This window comes from Triturus cristatus, chromosome 6 (genome assembly GCF_964204655.1).
Source record: "Triturus cristatus chromosome 6, aTriCri1.1, whole genome shotgun sequence".
In the NCBI taxonomy this organism is placed as follows: Eukaryota; Metazoa; Chordata; class Amphibia; order Caudata; family Salamandridae; genus Triturus; species Triturus cristatus.
This window is the reverse complement of record NC_140589.1, coordinates 1,798,726,065-1,798,745,184: the sequence shown is the minus strand read 5'-3', so window position 1 is coordinate 1,798,745,184 and position 19,120 is coordinate 1,798,726,065.

Sequence of the window (19,120 nt, the reverse complement as noted above, 5' to 3'; positions counted from 1 at the left end):
TGCCGTGAGGCATCCCAAGGGTCCTGCGGGAGCATCACATATACTCTTTTCTATGGCGGCGCGCCGCCCTTGGCTCCCTCAGTGCCCCTGCCGTGAGGCATCCCAAGGGTCCTGCGGGAGCATCACATATACTCTTTTCTATGGCGGCACGCCGCCCTTGGCTCCCTCAGTGCCCCTGCCGTGAGGCATCCCAAGGGTCCTGCGGGAGCATCACATATACTCTTTTCTATGGCGACACGCCGCCCTTGGCTCCCTCAGTGCCCCTGCCGTGAGGCATCCCAAGGGTCCTGCGGGAGCATCACATATACTCTTTTCTATGGCGACACGCCGCCCTTGGCTCCCTCAGTGCCCCTGCCGTGAGGCATTCCAAGGGTCCTGTGGGAGCATCACATATACTCTTTTCTATGGCGGCACGCCGCCCTTGGCTCCCTCAGTGCCCCTGCCGTGAGGCATCCCAAGGGTCCTGCGGGAGCATCACATATACTCTTTTCTATGGCGGCACGCCGCCCTTGGCTTCCTCAGTGCTCCTGCCGTGAGGCATTCCAAGGGTCCTGCGGGAGCATCACATATACTATTTTCTATGGCGGCACGCCGCCCTTGGCTCCCTCAGTGCTCCTGCCGTGAGGCATTCCAAGGGTCCTGCGGGAGCATCACATATACTCTTTTCTATGGCAGCACGCCGCCCTTGGCTCACTCAGTGCCCCTGCCGTGAGGCATCCCAAGGGTCCTGCAGGAGCATCACATATACTCTTTTCTATGGCGGCACGCCGCCCTTGGCTCCCTCAGTGCCCCTGCCGTGAGGCATCCCAAGGGTCCTGCAGGAGCATCACATATACTCTTTTCTATGGCGGCACGCCGCCCTTGGCTCCCTCAGTGCCCCTGCCGTGAGGCATCCCAAGGGTCCTGTGGGAGCATCACATATACTCTTTTCTATGGCGGCACGCCGCCCTTGGCTCCCTCAGTGCCCCTGCCGTGAGGCATCCCAAGGGTCCTGTGGGAGCATCACATTTACTCTTTTCTATGGCGGCACGCCGCCCTTGGCTCCCTCAGTGCCCCTGCCGTGAGGCATCCCAAGGGTCCTGCGGGAGCATCACATATACTCTTTTCTACGCGGCACGCCGCCCTTGTTTCCCTCAGTGCCCCTGCCGTGAGGCATCCCAAGGGTCCTGCAGGAGCATCACATATACTCTTTTCTACGGCGGCACGCCGCCCTTGGCTCCCTCAGTGCCCCTGCTGTGAGGCATCCCAAGGGTCCTGTGGGAGCATCACATTTACTCTTTTCTACGGCGGCACGCCGCCCTTGGCTCCCTCAGTGCCCCTGCCGTGAGGCATCCCAAGGGTCCTGCGGGAGCATCACATATACTCTTTTCTATGGCGGCACGCCGCCCTTGGCTCCCTCAGTGCTCCTGCCGTGAGGCATTCCAAGGGTCCTGCGGGAGCATCACATATACTCTTTTCTATGGCGGCACACCGCCCTTGGCTCCCTCAGTGCCCCTGCCGTGAGGCATCCCAAGGGTCCTGTGGGAGCATCACATATACTCTTTTCTATGGCGGCACGCCGCCCTTGGCTCCCTCAGTGCTCCTGCCGTGAGGCTTTCCAAGGGTCCTGTGGGAGCATCACATATACTCTTTTCTATGGCGGCACGCCACCCTTGGCTCCCTCAGTGCCCCTGCCGTGAGGCATCCCAAGGGTCCTGCGGGAGCATCACATATACTCTTTCATTGGCGGCTCGCCGCTCTTGGCTCCCTCAGTGCCCTTGCCGTGAAGCATCCCAAGGGTCCTGTGGGAGCATCACATATACTCTTTTCTATGGAAGCACGCCGCCCTTGGCTCCCTCAGTGCTCCTGCCGTGAGGCATTCCAAGGGTCCTGCGGGAGCATCACATATACTCTTTTCTTTGGCAGCACGCCGCCCTTGGCTCCCTCAGTGCCCATGCCTTGAGGCATCCCAAGGGTCCTGCGGGAGCATCACATATACTCTTTTCTATGGCAGCACACCGCCCTTGGCTCCCTCAGTGCCCCTGCCGTGAGGCATCCCAAGGGTCCTGCGGGAGCATCACATATACTCTTTTCTATGGCGGCACGCGCCCTTGGCTCCCTTAGTGCCCCTGCCGTGAGGCATCCCAAGGGTCCTGCGGGAGCATCACATATACTCTTTTCTATGGCGGCACGCCGCCCTTGGCTCCCTCAGTGCCCCTGCCGTGAGGCATCCCAAGGGTCCTGCGGGAGCATCACATATACTCTTTCATTGGCGGCTCGCCGCCCTTGGCTCCCTCAGTGCCCCTGCCGTGAGGCATCCCAAGGGTCCTGTGGGAGCATCACATATACTCTTTTCTATGGCGGCACGCCGCCCTTGGCTCCCTCAGTGCTCCTGCCGTGAGGCATTCCAAGGGTCCTGTGGGAGCATCACATATACTCTTTTCTATGGCGGCACGCCACCCTTGGCTCCCTCACTGCTCCTGCCGTGAGGCATTCCAAGGGTCCTGTTGGAGCATCACATATACTCTTTTCTATGGCGGCACGCCGCCCTTGGCTCCCTCACTGCCCCTGCCGTGAGGCATCCCAAGGACACTGTGTGCGCCTTCCATCTACCACTAGTAATTTTTCTCTCTTTTGTGTATATTTCCTGGGTTTCTTCCACCTCACCTCTGACTTGCAGCTGCGACGCCCGCTTTCTCTTGGTGTGGGTGGGTGGGATTCCGTGTTCCTCTTGCAGGGGGGGGTTGTGTGTTATCTCTGGGCCATGCGCCCCTATTTAACCCTGCCAGCTGCTTTCCGCCTCGCCCCCTGATTGGGGGTGGGGGGCGTCGGCTACCTTGGCGCGACCACTCCTGGTCACCCCATTTTTCGCGGGCTTCTGTGACGAGGGGGAGGGCTTCCCGCCTCCGGGTGGCGTTTGTCCCGGGCCTCCATCGGTTTCGGCTGTGCCTTCCCTGGCCCAGGTTTCGTTTTGCTTTCAGCAGTGGAAGTATGAACCTGCAGCGGGGCAAATGGTGCTGGCTAAAAGGTCAGTACGGGCGGAAGTGTTACACATCACAGAGCAGTGCTTAATTTGTTAAACAATAAGTGCCAGGGCCCCTGCCAGCGCTGTCAATGACAGCACCAAACCAACACCACTCCTACAAGCGTGACAATTTAGATTAGTCCAGGCCCCGGAGCTATAAGAGCGGCTTTGGTGGCAGGTATTAGTCATTTTAAATGTAGGTTGAATTAATAAACAGATGTTGTTGTGTTCAACAAGAAATTAGACAAACCTCGCCCTCATGGGGCAGACTGTTATAACTGCAAAGTGTTGACAAATAAGTTCCTGGTGTCAAGCCCCGGAACCACCAGCTCAAATTAAGCACTGTCACATGCCCTGTGTTGTATCAAACTTGGGGCAGAAGAACACAGGAGTTGCAGTGTCATGCACTGTATCTGATTCGGTCTGTCTTTAAAAAACTTGTCTAGACAAGTTAGCCAGCTCTTCTCTCTCAGGCAACTGCTAATCCTTCAGGGGTAGGTACTCTGCACATCTGCTCTCTCTAAAATGCCTCGGCTCGCTACTTACAGGCAGCTCCTTTTCCGACCTTAAGGCCCCCTTTTCATCATGGAAAAACAGAAACAGGAGCCAACAGATAGATCCACCTCAAATGACCCATTCGAAAGAAACGACCGACGCCTTCTTAGACGGAAACAACCTGATCTATGGTATGGTTCTTCCTGGCGGAGGTTATGAACCAAGACTGATCCCCTTCAGGGATGGCCTGAACACAACCACAGACAGCAATGGACTGACTCTATCTGATGCCTTTCTCCCAGTCCTCCACCAAACACTACAATTGAGAGAAACTGGGCATCCAAGGAAGCTTCCTAGATTGGATCTTCTCCTGTAATTACGACAGGTACAGCATCGAATAGCTTCACCTATTCACATTACATCCCTTCACCATCTGTTGTGGCGTAATTCAAGGTTCGATCATTCAACGACCTCTGTTTAACTTAAACCTCACCCAGTGTCCGACCTCGTCAGATCCTTCAGCTCTACCTGCGACAAGTACGCCAATGACACGGACCATCCTAAAACTGGGAAACCCGAAGGACCCAGACGCCTTAGAACTTGACCTCTGCGTCCAAGATATCGATGAATGGATGCTGAGGAGCAACCTTAAAACAAACCCTTCGAACACTGAGATCCTAACCTGAGGAACAGGATAGAACGACCTACCCACAAACATCTGCCGAGCTACTGGAATCCTCTTCCAGTGACTTCAAATTAAGTAAGAAATCTGGGAGTGATCTCGGACTCCAGCCTTTCATTGGTCCTTGAAGTGAGTTCAATCAAGCCGTTAAGTCACCATGAAAACTCTTGACGCACTGGCCTCACCTGGGCTTCGCTAAGAAGATGCAGGCCACTCGTGCTACACTGACTAGACTATGGAAATGTTATTTGCCTCCGGGCCATGTCCTTCCTGCTCTTAAAAACACAAAGGATCCAAATCGCAAGCTCAAGACAGCTCCCACAATGTTACCGATTGAATCACATCTCACCAGCGCTCCAAGCATTTCAATGACTCCCAATCCTCAGATGCTTCTCCTTCAAGGCTCTCTAGATCCACTCAGGGCCACTCAGGTCAAGGGCCCATTATAACAGATCCCTCCATTCTGGACTAACCTGTTAGGTGATAATTCCATCCAACAAGAAGATACGGATCAGAGCAAACTCATTTTTGGCACAAGCTGCCCTTACTCACCAGTGATGCAGAATCACAGTGACCAGCCGACAACGGCTATTACCCAGAAGGTGCGTATGGACATCAGATGGCCCAGGGTCCTTCCCATCAAATATCCAGATCTTATTTCCCATCAGAGATGGTAGGCACAACCACATGTGCAACTGTCTTACACTCTACTTCGCTCAACTCAAGGCATAACCGACAATTATTCAAATCATTGTCTCCCTTTACTGTCCTGATAGAAGTCTACGCTCGACCAACCTCCTCCTTGCATCAGTCCCAAAAATTAAACAAGCATTGGCATAGCCAATAGGTCGCGCTTTTGGGACCATATAAGTCTTTAGTTATGCAGCACAATATCCTTGGTGCAACAACATTAACTGTTGCATGGTTAAACACTTATAAGGCCCCAAAGGCGAGACCTATTGGCTATGTCAATGCTTGTTTTTAATGTATTTTTTTTATTCTGTCATGGAGTAGATCGCGGCATGGTTGAATAGGAGAGAGAGAATGTAACTAAGTGCACTCAGGATGTGGAACAGATGCTCCTAGGCCTCAATCTCTCTTTGTAGTGTTCCTGGTCCTATCTTTTGCCACCCAACTGTGTTCTGTGATTTATAGTCATTAATTGCTTATATCAAACAATATGGTCTAACATATGTGAAAAATATTTGAAATAGAATGTATATGATTCCTAGGTGATAAGAAGAGGTACAGTATTCTTATGTGAAAAGGGCAGAGCATGGATGAGTCCGCACTGGAATTGTGAGAATCGGCGAAGTGCTGCAGGGGCATAAAAAAGAAGAGACTGATAAAACTGGGGCGGGGGTTTGCAGAGTAATACAGGGATAGGGCCAAATCAGAGTTGGTAGTGACCCCAGGTGCTCAATAGATTCAGTTAGTCTTGTTTTTTTTACAATTCTTGTGTAAGTTTCGACATTGGAGTACATACATAGAAGTTCAAAATGGAACTGTAAGTTATAGAATGCAACTTGTTGCTACTGAAAAAAGGAAAGAGTGAGTGAAAGAATCATGGGGCCACAAGGAAGGTATGAAAAGCATGACTACACATAAGGATGGGGGTCACAGAGGTGCAAAGGAGCGTGGGATTCAGAGTAGTATAGAAAGTATATAGAAATCGAAGGAGCACTGTATTGAGGAGAGGGAGGATGTGGTAAACTGATGGTTATATTTCTCAGAGGAGCCAAACCGTGAGACCAAATAATTGCATTATGGAAAAGCTGTTCTCCTCGAGAGCCACATTCCCCTAAAGCCCTCTTGTGCACAGGTGCGTGCATCCTACAGTTTGTGCTATAAGAGAAACTCTGACCCCTGACCTGGGCCGGGCATTACCAGCAAGGGCACCATCACTGCTTTTACCTCAGATCTTCCCGTCCTCAGCTCAGCCCTGCAAAGGGTCTCAGTAGAGTCCCGATGCTGCCAGAGAACAGGGCGGCCATCACAACACCCTGTTTATGCAAAAGGCACCAGACAAATGGAATAGTGGAACATCTTGGAAGCTCCCCCACTGACGCACCTATACTGGCTGGTGCCCGCGTACCTGTTCTCATGTTCGCGGACGATACCCTAATTGTTTCACGGACCCCGAGCGGCCTACAGAAGGCAGTTAACGCATTTGGGGAGTTCTGCTACCAGCGCGGTCTGGAGATTAACATCTCTAAGACTAAGTTCATGTCACTGAATCAGACTAACTCTTTTAAGGGTAAAATATTGCTCAATGGTTTACCTCTTGAGCGGGTTGATTCTTTTGTTTATCTTGGCCTGTTATTACAAACAAATATGGGATGGAATCGACATTTGGATATGGCCCTACTAAATCTTCATCAACTTGCAGGAGCCCTATCCTTTAAACATAGGTCTTCCTTAACTAGGCCAATCACTCCCGCCCTTGAGGTGTATAATATGAAAGTTGTTAACACAGCTCTTTATGGATCGGAACTATGGGGTCATACCAATTTGATTAGCCTGGTAAGAGCAGAGAATCTTTTTCTGCGTAAGTTGGTAGGTGTACCCCAAAGTACCCCAACTGTCCCGCTTTTGTTGGACTTGGGTAGGAAAAATATAGCTGACCTGGCCAGACTGCGTCCATTACTCTACTGGAGACGCATTTGGACGACCCCAGAATTAACACACTATACTCGGGGCCTCAAGGATGTGATTCTGGCCGACCAATTTCACAAAATCCAGTGGTTAAAAGAAATTAGGTCTCTATTGCTAAAGCTAGACCTGAGTATCCTATGGGACAAGCCGGACGCATCAAATTTCCCATCAAAAAAACTTTTAAAAGAAAAATATTGGGAAATGATCCAGACAGAGTCTTACAGAATTAACTCTTCAACGAATCTAACTGGTCGCTTTATGGATCATAAACCATGCCCAAAATGCGAACAATATTGGGACATTATTGAAAGGCCGTTGGATCGAAAGTTATACTTCCAATTTAGAGCAGGCACTCTTCCGGTTAAGGCATGAGGGGAATGCTCTGTCACAAACGTGACGGATATCCTGTCCACTGTATTATAATCACATTCTATCCTATGGGGATCGTAATACCGCAGATGGGATATCCGTCACATTTGTGATGGGGTATTCCCTCCGCCGACTTCTGAATCAGGCTGTTAGGGCCCGATTTAGAAGTCGGCGGAGGGAAACACTCTGTCACAAATGTGACAGCTATCCCGTCCTCCGTATTACAATCCCATTATATCTTATGGCGATTGTTATACGGCAGACAGGATATCTGTCATTTTTGTGACAGAGTATCCCATCTGCCGAGATCTAAAAAAGGCCCTTAATCTCCTGAAATCTTATCAATTTTATTCTTGGACTCCAGCACCACCTGTACTTGGCATATTGCTCAGTGCCAAGATATCAGTAGGCAGGTGTTTCTGTTAAATATAATAATATACTCACTCACTCAATCAATATAACTGGAAAATAGTATGTAAAAATGTACCATTTGGGCTTATTTTGTCAAAACAGTTGCAGTAATTCCACATAACTCTGTTTTACATTAAATGTGATTTTTTGTTCACGTGCAATATTTATTCTCACATTAAACCATAACATATCACCCTTTTCTGCTCTACTGGTGGCTCTAGCACCCACTATGGAGCAGGGACACAATCTGGTAGGAGCCAGAGGCCTGGGTGGATGCTGGCTGGCATCCTGTATAGTTGTTTTTAATATCTATTTAAATATTCTCATTAGAATTGAATACATTGCGTTAAGTCTTGAAAGTGCGGTGTTCTTTGTACTTTGGTTTGATTATTGATTTCCTATAGTTTAATGCATTAGAAGAAATATTCTGAACGTTCCGAAATGTAACTTTATCTTTTGTTGGAAGAGATGGAAGAAGAAGTCTGACTGGTGGCTTAAGAATGTATGATCCCCTAACATGGTCTACCTGTACCCCCTGCACATAAATCAGTCCTGGAACATTTAAGAGAAGATGTTCCTTAAATGCTATGCATGATTGTGAAAATAATAGCGATTACGCTAATTGCGGGAGCAAATTACCATGAAGTAGGACTTCATGGTAATTTGCTAAAACTTTGAAAAAAGCACTTTTATGCTTTTTTCAAAGTTTCATGTTGCGCACACATAATTTCAGGGGTGCAAAAGGGTGTCATGTTGACACCCTTGCACCCTTGAAATTGCGGGAGCTATTTGCGAGTACCTACTGGTACTCGCAAATAGCGCTTGCAATTTCCTATTCATTCCTATGGGCCTGTAGGCCCATAGGAATGAATGGGAAGCTAATCCTTATTTGGGACTCGCTATTTGTGAGTCGCAAATAAGGAATGTGTAGGAATCGCAATTAATATTGCGATTCCTACATGCATAGGAGTTTGCGAGTTCTTAATAGCGAATCCTTAATATTCGCTAAGAAGGGCTCTCAAAATCCTATATTGATGCATGTGCCAGTTAGAGATTTGCCCAGAATTACAGAATGTTGAGCGTCGTTGCCGAGACTCGAACCAGGTTCCTCAGCTTCGAGGTTGACCGCTCAAGTTGTAAGGCTACATCCTATTCCCATATAACATCAACGTGAGGCCACACAGCTTCTTTGATGAAGCTGTGTGTAGGTTATGGCAAGATGGTTTCAATCCTTTTACGTAGACATAGAGGCTGAGGGGAATTACATGTGTTTTCAAACCCAGGGCCTTATTTAGAGTTTGGGGAAGAGATTCTCTGTTGCAAAGGCAACGGACTACCCTCTCCACCAAGTTCTGCCCATCATATTTAAATTCGGGCAGAACTGAAGTGTTTCAGCAGAGGAGAATACCCCGTCACTGCTGCTCACATAAACCTCTGACAGCCTGACAGAGTAAGGGCTATTGGAGATTTAACCATTCGACTGCCCACCCAATTTAGAGTGGGTGGTCAAATGGCCAGTTTTCACTGTCCGTCATCGCCAGGTAAAACCTGCAGTAAATGGCAGTGAAAACGTGTAAATTTCCCCACACCGTGGGAGATATCTCCAATGACAAGGAGACAATACAGCTTTTGGAAATAAAAAAAAGTATTGCATGTATGCCGTACGGCTCTGTCATGCAGATGGAGCCATCCGTCATATCTTCAATGCATTGACTGGAACCGCGTTGAAGACAAGACATGACCGCTGGACTGGTAGATGTCTTTAAATTTGGCAGGAAGATACTCTGTCAGGGTGACAGAGTACTTTACTCCGTTGTACCAAACGGAGTAAATCCCATCCGCCGAACTCTCCATCAGCCCCTCAGTCTTAATTACAATTCGTCATTACCCAAAGTTCTTTCGCAATGATCTTGCCAAAGATACATTTATCATCTCAAGTCTCAATCAAGAAGTGTTATTCTAGGCCACACATATTTACCTAAAACATCAACCAGTATAAAAAACAAGCATTGGCCATGCCAATTGGTCTCGCCATGGTGTTGTTGTTTGGAAATCTGATATTAATAATACAGTCTATGTGCTATAATTTTTATAAAAAATGACTGATATCGCATTGTATTGTCATATTTTTCCAAGTATGCCTTAATGTATACTGCGATGTATGGCGGCACTCGCCTAAAAAGTTATAATACGCTAACAGTTACACCGGAAGAACAAACCAAATATTATTGGTAAAAAGATGCCATTTGTATGTGCAAAAACTACATATACTAGAAAACTGTTTATAATATATGTTTGATGTGCATGTAAGTAAACGGACATAGCATCAGGCTAAACAGTGTGAATGAAGTGAAGACAGATATTACTAAAGAGAGACTATACCTAATGTTTGTAATGTGCGCTCGTTTCACACTTAATCAATGGAGATGGCATCAAACCCAACAGTGACAAAAGAAGCCAAACGACAGATGAAAACGAGCCCACACAAAGTGTTTGTAATGTGCAGTCGATTTGCACCTAAGTAGACAGAAATAGTAGAAAGACAAATAGTGCGAAGTGAATCCATAGAATACAACAAAGAGATTGCAGACAAGATTGTTAGCAACATAGCGGCCATATGGCGTAGTAATTTGCAGTGGGCTGTTAGATGTTACCTATATAAGTGAATACAGTAGGCTTGCAAGGCAACAAACAAAAAACAAAAGAGCTAGACAGCCTGTTTCTAACAGGAGCTTGCTGTGCATATTAGTAGAGGGAGATAATACCAGAACGAATACAATTAAGTAAGAGTATACAATAAAGAGAGCATATAGAACGTGTTTATAATGTTTGCGTGGTTTGTTTGTAAGAAAATGTGGATACCAGCTAAAGAAATCGCGTGAACTCAATTTTATACATTCGAATGCCTATCCCTAGAACTTCAAGTTCATCACGGCTCACCCTTCAGGTTCCATGCCATCTACCACCCGCCCGGTAACTGCTCTTCCTTCATGGAGGAACTCACCGACTTCATCAGCGACCAATATTCACAAGGCGACAGGCAGATCTTCCTAGGTGAATTCAATCTCCACTAGGGCTCCATGGAAGACTCAGCTGCCAACAAGCTTGCAACCTTTCTCTCAGCTAACGATCTTGTCCAACACTGCTCTGAAATTACACACGCCAAGGGCTCAATTCTGGACCTTGTTATTTCTAAACCAGACCAGCTTACCATTGCTCCCCCTATCCATGTAGACTGGTCAGACCATTTCCTCATTCCCTTCCGTTTTCACCTCTCGCACATTATAACTCTCGGCCAACCTAAAAGGGCTTCTACCTGGTTCCGCAACACTAAAAACATTGATCTTGAGACTCTGTGTGCTTCTGCTATGCGTTCACTTCCTAGTCTAGACCCTAACACGGATGTCAACGATCTCATTTCCCATTGCCTCTCAATCCTTGCAGTCGAAATCAACAATGTCGCTCCACTCCAAAGCAAAAGGAAAAGACCCACCCCCTCATAACCATGGTTCAATAAAGCTCTCTATGACGAAAGGAAAAACCTTAGAATTTTGGAGAAACATTGGAGACAATCTCCATCCACCTCCAATCTCTCTCTTTTACGTTCAGCAAGATCTGAATACCACAAGCACATCTTCCATGAAAAAGCATCACATTCCAGATCCCTCCTCGACTCAGCTAAAAACAGATCCCAAAAAGTTTTCGACCTCATCAAAAACCCAAACTGTTCTCCCCAAACCATCAAACCTGAGGATGCTTCAAAGAAAGCAACTGAATTCGCTATATTCTTTGATGAAAAGGTCAAATCACTGGTGGATCAGGTCACCCACCCCACCCCCATTGAGGAGCGAAAATCCTTAGTCACTTGGCAGAACTTTGACGCCATCTCGGAAGATGACCTCCTCAAATGCATCCTCGAAATCAAACCCTCCAACCTTTCTTCTGACCCCATACCTAGTGTCATCGCCAATGATTTCTATACCAATATTCTCTCTTATTGGACCAGGCTTGTTAATCTCTTCCTCAGTCAAGGATCCCTCTCAGCTGTCCTCAAAATAGGACAGGTTACCCCACTTCTAAAAAAAACCTCCGCAGATGCGAACAACCTCAATAACCTCTGCCCCATCACCAATCTCCCTTTTCTTTCTAAGATCACAGAAAAATGTGTTGCGAAACAACTTTCCCAAAACATTATGGACAATAATCTCCTTGACATGTTCCAGTCTGGCATTATTAAAAATTGCAGCACTGAAACACCCCTGCTGCGAGTGATCGATGATGCGCTGCATATACTCGATTCGGGGGAAACGTGCCTTCTGATTCTTGACCTATCTGCAGCCTTTGACACTGTTAATCACAACACCCTCCTTAACACTCTTCAACAGAGAATGGGCGTGGAAGGCACAGTGCTTAAATGGTTTGCCTCATTCCTCTCGGACAGATCCCAAATGATCAAGATTGCCAACAGTCTCTCGTTTCCACTGGTGATTGGTCAAGGCGTCCCTCAAGGTTCCATCCTTGCACCCACTCTGTTTAATCTCTATCTGGAACCATTAGGGAACCTCCTAAGCAAATCTGAAATCCTCTACCATCTCTATGCAGAGGACACCCAAATCTACCTCAAGGTGTCTTCCTCTCAAGATCTCTCACTACTCAACTCTACTCTCAACTCTATTCACAACTGGATGTTAGTTCACCAACTCATTCTCAATCCCTCCAAAACTGAATTCCTCCTCCTTTCTACCTCTCTCTCCCCGCCTCCTGTTCAATCCTGGATGGATCAGCTGAATTTACTCAACAGTAAATCCATCATTGTCGACTGCGCTAAATCCCTAGGTGTCATACTTGACAAAAGACTCAACCTAATCTCACACATCAACTCCATTGCCAAGAATGCACATTATCAGCTGCGCCTTCTGTGGGGGATTCGTGGGTTCTTCCCGGAGAAAGCCCTAAAAACCTTGGTCCAATCGCTAGTTCTCTCTAGACTGGATTATTGTAATTCTCTTCTGACTGGCCTTCCCAAATCTCACCTCTTCCCCCTTAAATCCGTCCTCCATTCAGCAGCTCGCTTCATTTCAGGATCCAAACGAAGTGACCACATTACTCCTATCCTGTCTTCTCTCCGATGGCTTCCCATCGAGGCTAGAGCTATTTACAAAACGGCTTGCATCACCCTCAAAGCCTTGCACTCTTCCTCCCCTCGCTATCTGGCGAATAAACTGAAATTGTCCGGAGGCTTGAGACCTTCTCGGAATGCGGAAAAGTTCCTGCTTGAGCCCCCCTCCTTCAAAAGGGAAAAATTGATGGCTCAATCGTTCTCAGGTAATGCGGTGAGAATCTGGAACTCGCTTCCTCCTTTGCTCCGTGCCACCACCTCCATCCGGATCCTCAAAGCGGACCTCAAATCTCTTCTATTCCAAAGACACTTTCAGAACTATTTCCTTCATTCTCAGACCCCGCCAGGAAGTTCGTTAGTCATTATAAATTTGTTATATTTATTTATTTTTTGTACATTTCTTGCTTGCTGTGTTTGATATTGTGTTCCTCTTGCCTGCTGTGTTTGATTCTGTGTCCTGCTATTTTTGTACGTTCTATTTTGTAACATTTCTCTCATGTAACGTAACTGGTTCTATTGTACAGCGCTCTGACACCTTCGGGTAAAGTCCGCGCTTTATAAAAATGCATAAATAAATTTTAACAACAGTGTAAACACAGGGCACACAAGATAGTCATCAATCTCGCCTCCATGTGATTCAGTAATTCACAGTGTGTTGCCAGTTGCAAGCCATATAACCGAGCAGTAAAAAAGACTTACAAAAACAAGCAAACTGTGTCTGCGGATCTAAAAGGATGTTTTTTGCTCGAGCAAGGCAACATCTGTTGTTTTTGTGTTACTTTGCTACCCCCCAAAAAGTGAAAGTAAGTTGTATTTCCTCCTAAAAACCTATATGCTATGGCTTAAATCCCATATGCAGGGAGCATAGCAGGAAAAAGAAGGCGCCTGCAATAGACCCGGCAGGAGGCTTGGAGCTCTTTAATTAATAGTATTTCTATGGCTTTTTGAAGCAGCCACGTTTGCCACTGCTTATGCCCCTTGTTACTTTCCATGATTTTATATAATGTGGACAGCATGGAGCCGGAAGTGCTCGCAGCACAGTTTTAAGTAACATTCATATTGTTGCTGGTAGCAAATGAAAGGTAGGTAGGAAGATGTTATTTTAATACAGTAACTAGTATGTTTTTAGGTCTCGCCTGAGCCAGTGCTTTAGCGCTGCCCTCGCGAGAGCTTTTTAAAAAGGGGGCTCTGGAAGTGCAAACTAGTGCTTTTCAGGCCTCCAAATACAGTGCATGTGCGCCGGGCGCGCGCACCATTTGGCAGCCTGAAAAGCACTGCCTAATCACTTTCACAGCCGCTTTGATGTCCTCAGTGAGCCGCGCGGCCACTGAGGACATCAAAGCAGCCGCGCACACCATTTGCCACCCCCTTCCTGCTTGTTTTACATGTAAGTGGCGCCAGAGGCATCACGTGTCAAGGTCTGTTGATCTCCTTGCTGTAAACTTCAATAAATCTTTATTCGAGTTACGTTCGATGTCCTCAGTGAGCCGCGCGGCCACTGAGGACATCAAAGCGGCCGCGCACACCATTTGCCACCCCCTTCCTGCTTGTTTTACATGTAAGTGGCGCCAGAGGCATCACGTGTCAAGGTCTGTTGATCTCCTTGCTGTAAACTTCAATAAATCTTTATTCGAGTTACGTCCTGCCCCTGGTTGTGTCTGACTGTCGGAAGTCGGTCTCAGCACTTGTTTGGACTTTGGACACAGTTTATTTTGTAAATACTTGAAGACCCGGCTATTTGCAAAGTAAGTTATTTTTTTTGCGGCTGTAGGAGAGGAGTTTATTTTTTAGTACCAGCCGATGCCATGAAATTAATTTCAAAAAAGCTAAAACTACTCTCAATTGCTATATACTTCACGAGAAAAGTGTCACATGCCTTCCAAATGTTTTAGTTTTATTTAAATCTGACAAGGTCTCTCAAATCAAAAGTTTGAGGAAAAATAAAAAAGTTTAGCTGAGGTTTTAAATGAGGAAAGTGAGTCTGGCAGCATTACTGCAAAGCTATGGCAACATCTTTTATTTATTGACCCAAACTCATGGTTCCCCTCTGCTGGTCTGCGTGTGACTCAATTGGAGCGCTTTACACGAACATAGTGCCTGCACGAGCATCAGTTAAATTACGGCCCTCTGAAATGGGTTCTGATAGTTACCTACAGGCTACCCGGCTGGTGGTATGCCACTCTCAAAACCACCTCTATGAATGCCAGCCTTTTCCGCCACCATCGCCTCACTCCCAACCTTCATGTCCAAGTGTGTGTGCAGCAATCTTTGACCAATCCAGAGCCAGTGAGCAACATAGTGCCCCGAAGGCCACAGCAACAAGATCCTGTAGAATCAGTGAAAATGTGCTGCCCAATAACATGACATAAAAGAGACAATTGGGAATAGCACTCAAGCAACACTGAGGAGACACATAGCGCTATATAAAACTCTTCAATGAATGATCATGGTAAATTATACGTCTTGGAGGATGAAATGAAAGCATCCATATATGGGGAAGATGGAAAAAGAAGAAACTGTCAATGAACATCATTTTGCAGAACACTTGTGCACTGATTTCACCTGAGTGACAGTATAAAGAGGTTTGAATCAGCCTCCTCCAACTTATCTCTTTCGCCGCCCTGAATTTAGAAGGGGTATCGAGAAAAGAATTGCCTCCTAGTGGTAGCAAAACACTGGCCCCTGATTGCGTTATTGTTACTGATGTAGCGTTTAAAAGGTTGAAAATTGTAGGGGTGCGTTATATTCACTGTTAGTTGGCACCCGCATATAATCAAATGTGTACTCAGGTATTTTGTGTGCGAAATGTATTAAGAGATGTATAAGCTGTATCGACTTAATTTAGAAGTGTTAGCAATGTATAAGCATATCGTGAATGTTTTAGAGAAATGCATAGAGTAGTATATATGAACGCACTGTGAAGTTAACGTGTAACCTAGAAAACGTTCATGTAGATTGTGCAAGGCATACATGAAAGGAAAGATGTAAACGTCAATAGTGTGATTTAGACATGTTTGTGTAACCAAAGTAGTGGCCAGAATTCACATATATCGTTAAGGAGAAAGGCCTGTTATTTTCTTATGTTAGCCGAAGGCAATAGGCCAAAAGGATTTATTCCAGTAGAGGTTTTAGGCTGTAGTAAATTGCAAAGTTAAAAGATGTGAAGTATGTCTGCATTCCATGATCTCACTCCAGGTGCAAGGACAGTTGCTTCGTTAGTAGAAAAGTTCTTTGTTCACGAATTGACTTATGTAGTTAAAGCCAGACATGGGAGTGCATTGGAATGTGCCAATCGTAACTCCTAGTGCGACCAATTGGACTTTAGTTAATATTCAGGCTCCTTGAGCCGGTGGAGCTGACGAGCTCATGGTTACGCACCTGCGTGCTACGAGAGGTACTTTACCTGAAAACACTTATTTTAGCAGCCTACACAGCAACCCTACACACTTTCCTACTCCCTGCTGATGAGAGGCAACTACCTCGAAACACGTGTCCAGGGATGGCTAACGCTACACTTACTTGCACTCATGACTCGGGCATAGGCGTACCCGCCGACGCTGACTTCAGGGACCACAATTCTTTGGGGCAACACGCTGGTAGGTGGAGCAGTGTGCGACCAATTGGACTTTAGTTAATATTCAGGCTCCTTGAGCCGGTGGAGCTGACGAGCTCATGGTTACGCACCTGCGCGCTACGAGAGGTACTTTACCTGAAAACACTTATTTTAGCAGCCTACACAGCAACCCTACACACTTTCCTACTCCCTGCTGATGAGAGGCAACTACCTCGAAACACGTGTCCAGGGATGGCTAACGCTACACTTACTTGCACTCATGACTCGGGCATAGGCGTACCCGCCGACGCTGACTTCAGGGACCACAATTCTTTGGGGCAACACGCTGGTAGGTGGAGCAGTGTGCGACCAATTGGACTTTAGTTAATATTCAGGCTCCTTGAGCCGGTGGAGCTGACGAGCTCATGGTTACGCACCTGCGCGCTACGAGAGGTACTTTACCTGAAAACACTTATTTTAGCAGCCTACACAGCAACCCTACACACTTTCCTACTCCCTGCTGATGAGAGGCAACTACCTCGAAACACGTGTCCAGGGATGGCTAACGCTACACTTACTTGCACTCATGACTCGGGCATAGGCGTACCCGCCGACGCTGACTTCAGGGACCACAATTCTTTGGGGCAACACGCTGGTAGGTGGAGCAGTGTGCGACCAATTGGACTTTAGTTAATATTCAGGCTCCTTGAGCCGGTGGAGCTGACGAGCTCATGGTTACGCACCTGCGCGCTACGAGAGGTACTTTACCTGAAAACACTTATTTTAGCAGCCTACACAGCAACCCTACACACTTTCCTACTCCCTGCTGATGAGAGGCAACTACCTCGAAACACGTGTCCAGGGATGGCTAACGCTACACTTACTTGCACTCATGACTCGGGCATAGGCGTACCCGCCGACGCTGACTTCAGGGACCACAATTCTTTGGGGCAACACGCTGGTAGGTGGAGCAGTGTGCGACCAATTGGACTTTAGTTAATATTCAGGCTCCTTGAGCCGGTGGAGCTGACGAGCTCATGGTTACGCACCTGCGCGCTACGAGAGGTACTTTACCTGAAAACACTTATTTTAGCAGCCTACACAGCAACCCTACACACTTTCCTACTCCCTGCTGATGAGAGGCAACTACCTCGAAACACGTGTCCAGGGATGGCTAACGCTACACTTACTTGCACTCATGACTCGGGCATAGGCGTACCCGCCGACGCTGACTTCAGGGACCACAATTCTTTGGGGCAACACGCTGGTAGGTGGAGCAGTGTGCGACCAATTGGACTTTAGTTAATATTCAGGCTCCTTGAGCCGGTGGAGCTGACGAGCTCATGGTTACGCACCTGCGCGCTACGAGAGGTACTTTACCTGAAAACACTTATTTTAGCAGCCTACACAGCAACCCTACACACTTTCCTACTCCCTGCTGATGAGAGGCAACTACCTCGAAACACGTGTCCAGGGATGGCTAACGCTACACTTACTTGCACTCATGACTCGGGCATAGGCGTACCCGCCGACGCTGACTTCAGGGACCACAATTCTTTGGGGCAACACGCTGGTAGGTGGAGCAGTGTGCGACCAATTGGACTTTAGTTAATATTCAGGCTCCTTGAGCCGGTGGAGCTGACGAGCTCATGGTTACGCACCTGCGCGCTACGAGAGGTACTTTACCTGAAAACACTTATTTTAGCAGCCTACACAGCAACCCTACACACTTTCCTACTCCCTGCTGATGAGAGGCAACTACCTCGAAACACGTGTCCAGGGATGGCTAACGCTACACTTACTTGCACTCATGACTCGGGCATAGGCGTACCCGCCGACGCTGACTTCAGGGACCACAATTCTTTGGGGCAACACGCTGGTAGGTGGAGCAGTGTGCGACCAATTGGACTTTAGTTAATATTCAGGCTCCTTGAGCCGGTGGAGCTGACGAGCTCATGGTTACGCACCTGCGCGCTACGAGAGGTACTTTACCTGAAAACACTTATTTTAGCAGCCTACACAGCAACCCTACACACTTTCCTACTCCCTGCTGATGAGAGGCAACTACCTCGAAACACGTGTCCAGGGATGGCTAACGCTACACTTACTTGCACTCATGACTCGGGCATAGGCGTACCCGCCGACGCTGACTTCAGGGACCACAATTCTTTGGGGCAACACGCTGGTAGGTGGAGCAGTGTGCGACCAATTGGACTTTAGTTAATATTCAGGCTCCTTGAGCCGGTGGAGCTGACGAGCTCATGGTTACGCACCTGCGCGCTACGAGAGGTACTTTACCTGAAAACACTTATTTTAGCAGCCTACACAGCAACCCTACACACTTTCCTACTCCCTGCTGATGAGAGGCAACTACCTCGAAACACGTGTCCAGGGATGGCTAACGCTACACTTACTTGCACTCATGACTCGGGCATAGGCGTACCCACCGACGCTGACTTCAGGGACCACAATTCTTTGGGGCAACACGCTGGTAGGTGGAGCAGTGTGCGACCAATTGGACTTTAGTTAATATTCAGGCTCCTTGAGCCGGTGGAGCTGACGAGCTCATGGTTACGCACCTGCGCGCTACGAGAGGTACTTTACCTGAAAACACTTATTTTAGCAGCCTACACAGCAACCCTACACACTTTCCTACTCCCTGCTGATGAGAGGCAACTACCTCGAAACACGTGTCCAGGGATGGCTAACGCTACACTTACTTGCACTCATGACTCGGGCATAGGCGTACCCGCCGACGCTGACTTCAGGGACCACAATTCTTTGGGGCAACACGCTGGTAGGTGGAGCAGTGTGCGACCAATTGGACTTTAG